Source organism: Dipodomys merriami, unplaced genomic scaffold (assembly GCF_024711535.1).
Source record: "Dipodomys merriami isolate MVZ:Mamm:240054 unplaced genomic scaffold, mDipMer1.0.p SCAF_252, whole genome shotgun sequence".
Classification (NCBI taxonomy): domain Eukaryota; kingdom Metazoa; phylum Chordata; class Mammalia; order Rodentia; family Heteromyidae; genus Dipodomys; species Dipodomys merriami.
Window position 1 is genome coordinate 1,597,402 of NW_027203960.1, and position 4,537 is coordinate 1,601,938.

At 34.0% G+C, this 4,537-nt stretch overlaps 1 non-coding gene across 1 annotated transcript; it reads right to left on the bottom strand.

Annotated features, from left to right (window-relative positions):
• Positions 1–682: 682 nt before the first annotated feature.
• LOC138836698 (U6 spliceosomal RNA) lies at positions 683–789 on the bottom strand. Its single transcript, XR_011375008.1, has one exon. It is a non-coding gene; the product is annotated as a U6 spliceosomal RNA (small nuclear RNA).
• Between the last annotated feature and the right edge of the window lie 3,748 nt (positions 790–4,537).

Sequence of the window (4,537 nt, forward strand, 5' to 3'; positions counted from 1 at the left end):
CAAGAGGTGGGCACACCAAATTCAAATACAGTGAAAACAGGGGTTATAGCATGGGGGAGGAACATATAAAGAAACAAAAAAAAATCACATAGCCTGTTATAAGTACGTTAGAACAATAGCAAGAAAGAAAAAAAAAACAGTTGTGTTCCTATTTGTGGGTTCATTTCCCTTAACAACATCTTATCTGGTCATATGTGCATAGATTTTGATCTTTTCTGCTTATCCCAGTTATATTAGTTATTAAAAATTAGGGAAACCCTGTGACCTATGTTTCTTTGGACTTAGCTTACATCACTTAATAATTTTTTCCAAGTCTTTCCATTTTCTAACAAATTGGGTCATGCCATACTTTCTCATGGAGGCATAGAATTTCATTGGTATAAATAGCACATGTTCTTGATCTATTTATCTGATGAAGGGCATTGGGGTTGGTCCTATATCTTAGCTATCTTAAACAATGCTGCAATAAATATAATTGTGATGGCAGTTTTAGTACCGTCTTGTTTGTGATCTTTTGGGTAAATGCTCAAAAGTGGGATTGCTGTGTCATAGGGAAGTTCTATGTGAAGTCTTTTGAGGAACCTCCATACTACTTTCCAAAGTGGTTGAACAAGTTGACACTCCCACCACGAGTGCAGTACAGTTAACTTGTGGCCACATCCCCTCCAGCATCTGTTGTTGTGAAAGTAGGTAATGGTACAGGAATTTGCCTGCAATCCTTGCACAGGGGTCATTCAAATCTTCTCTGTATAGTTCCAATGTTAGAGTAAGTGATGCTGAATGGAACATAGAACATGTTTTATATATAAAATGTAATTGATTTTCTTAAACTAGACAATTCAACAAAAAGTAAGTTTAAAAGAATTTTCATGAAATTTTAGAACCATGTACTTCTTAAATAAGCACACATTTAAGATTAAAATCAAGATTGACATGTCAAAAACAAAATAATTCCAGATATTTGTTGTTCAAGAGATGTGTAGGAGGAGAAATTAAATTATTCTATACAAGGCACCTGTCATAATGAACACTGCAGCAAGTGTTAAGTTTTGTTAAAAGTTTTAATGGTTTAAATATATTTAATTTTGGGAATTTGCTTATATATGCTAAAACAAGGACTGTTTGGCAGGTAATAAAACTTTTCGATAAAATATTTAAGATTTATGGTAACAGAACAGACATATGCTACTATGTATGTATATTTAAGAGTTTATAGGAACATTACTAATCAGAAGTTGCCAAGTCTTTATGTAAAGGAGCAGAATAAAGAGTTAAGACTTTGTTAACTACACAGTTTCTGTTAAAACTACAGGGCTTCCTTATTTTATTTTATGTTTTTTAATTTTTTTGGGTCCGGTCGTGGGGCCTGAACTATGGGCCTGGGCGCTCTCCCTCAGCTCTTCAGCTCAAGGCTAGCATTCTACCACTTGAGCCACAGCGCCACTTCCGGCTTTTTTCTTTTTGCTTATGTGGTGCTGAGGAATTGAACCCAGGGCCTCAAGCATGCAAGGCAAGCTCTCTACCACTGAGCTACCTTCCCAGCCCCTGGCTTCCTTATTTTATATGTTAGCGAGGAACAAATGATGGTATAAGACATATACAAATGATTAGATGAGCCATAAAGAGTAATCTTAGTGGGTAACTTTAAAGATTACTCATAACCTAAAAACCTCTTGTTGAATACCATAACCTTAGCCCATTTTAAATGTACAGGGATATGAGAAAATAGTAAAATCTAATAGGTAATACCCTTCAAATACTGAAAACACTGATAATTATTTTAGTTTTTATTTTAATCATTAATATTTTTATTGGTTTTCCTTATTTGTAGCATTGTTTTCCTTGTAATATAATACAACTTTTTGAAAGTCGTTATTAGGAGGTACATTGAGAAGGTTACTGGGATGGCCGAACCATTTTTTATAGGGCATGTGAATTTACAAAGAGGAAAATTAAGAACAAAATATTTATTTAAAAAAAAAACGATTAAGTAGAGTCTGAATCAGGAGTGTTGATAAATATACACACCTAAAACTTTAGCCCTAGGCTGAAGCAGTGGTATTACAGAGTTGAAGCCACAAAAATGAGAGACTGTGTTTTGTTTTGTTTTATATTTTGATTTTTCTGGTCATGGGGCTTGAACTCTGGGTCCTAGGTGCTCTCCCTCAGCTCCAAGCTAGCGCTAACACTTGAGCCACAACACACTTCCATCTTTTTCGGCTTATGTCATGCTGAGGAATCAAACCCAGTGCATGCAAGGCAGGCACTCTACCACTGAGCCACCTTCCCAACACCTGAGAGACTGTGTTTTAAAAAATCATCTAAACAATAATTGCTTTCTTCTTTGGGATATATAATGAAATATATTAATATCTTTTTATGTCTTTGTGAATTGTCATACTACTAACTTCATCCACTTTATCCTTTTCAAAGTGATGAAATATTTCTGAGAATTTGCTTCTGTGAAGATTGTTTTTGCATTTATAATTTCTCCTGAATCATTTTTATTTTTATCAAAATAACTTTATATTTCATGTTAATGGGTTAACATACATCAAATACCTTCAAATGTACATGTAGAGTCTAAAGATAGCAGTATGAATATTCTCATACAGCTCTTGTTTATCTGTTATGCACTTTCAGTATTGTGATATTTCTCTTTCTCTTTCACTCTCTCATTTCCTCTCTTTATCTTTCATGCTCCATGTCTGGTACTTAGAATTTCTGCTGGTCTACTATTATCCTTCAGAATCCACTGGTGGTGTGGAAAAATGATAGCGACCATCAGTTACCCTTGCATTCTTTAAGAGTTATAATAGTGACGTGATGTTATTCTTTCCTATTCTAAATGGCAAAACAACAGATCTAGGAATTCCTTTTCACTTTTACTACTATTACAAATTTTTCTCATAAGAATCATTGAGACGTTAGGATACTTTTAACCTCTGACCTAAAAGTTCTCTTTCTTTTACAAACCAATTTTTCTTCTATTATCAGTGAATACATATAATGAAAACAATGCTAACCTATGCAAAGTAGACCGAAGGTATTCAGGGATGAAAAACAAGGTTAATGGGGGAAGTGAGTACAAAAGATGTCTATCATACAACAAATACCCTCAGAGCAGTTTATCATGTACACATTGTGAGAGTGGCAATATGCTGGGAACTATAGATTGAATCACTGAACAACTGATATATATATATATATATATATGCACATATATTTATATATGTATATTTATTTGTATATGAATATATGTGTGTATATGCCCGTCTATATGTAGACATGCATGTTACTATACACAAAAATACACACATACCTATACACATGTATACATGCACACATAGAGAAGGACACATAGCTACAGACAACACAAGTTTCACTAGTTGTTGAATATGCCTTAGACAGAATGCTTGGAACCAAATATCTTTTAAAACCAAATATCTCTTAAAATGGTTTTGACAGATTCGATTTGCAAAATGCAGTACAAGTGATAGCAAGTCACTCAGAAATCTCAGTAAGAAAACCTCATATGGCATCTCCCTGCTCCCCAGGGAATGTTGTTCTTGTAAACACGCTCAATAAACAAAGTAGCAAGAAAATACCCCGGTACAGAATAAAGTTATAAGGCTTTAAATGACATTCTTCCTTGAGCTCTTTTCCAACAGCCAGCATCAATTCCTAAGCAGAAGTGTGAATTCTGAAAAGATGGGAGCTCAGCTCAACATTTCACCAACCCATTTGAAAAGTCTTATGTGAGGAATACTTACTGAGAGGTCTTGCTGATTTCCTAGCTAAGAAAATAAGAAAAAAAGAAAGTATTTTAATGCATTAAAATTTGAGAATAATTTGTAACCTGTCAATAAATGTGTAGAACACAATTATAACAAAATGAAAAAAAGTGATGTGCATATTATTTATGTGCTCTTGGACTTGGCGAGTGATTTTAGGTGTATCTATACAAGTAGAATCAGCATAAATCAAGCCAGCAATTCTTCATTTAAGATACAAGGAATGGATACAGGTTGACCCATTGTAACAATGAGATGTACAAGACACTCTATCAGATGCGGGGGGGGGTGTAGAGAAGGGTTGGGGGGGTGGAAGGAAGGGACGGTATGGGAATAAACAAGGAGAGGATAAAAATGCTCAGTAAGAAATGTACTCATTACCTTATTTATGTAACTGTAAACCCTGTGCACAGGACATTTACAATAAAAATATGTATTAGAAATATACAAGGAAAATTTCTGTACATATAGGAAGTTGTATTTGTCACACAATATCAGTAAGGTATTGGTTTTAGGACCACAGGCATATTAAAATTTTTCATGCTCAAATTCTGTACATGAACACAGTATATTATTTACATTTGAATCTGCCCTCAACCTAGTGCAGTGTAATTGCTATGAAAATTTTTACTACATTCTATGTTTGTAATGAAAAATAAAATCATATCCATTCATACAATTTTTTCAGATAATATTTTATTGTGAAAATATAGTAAACAGTGGGCCCAATTACATGTGCAAGG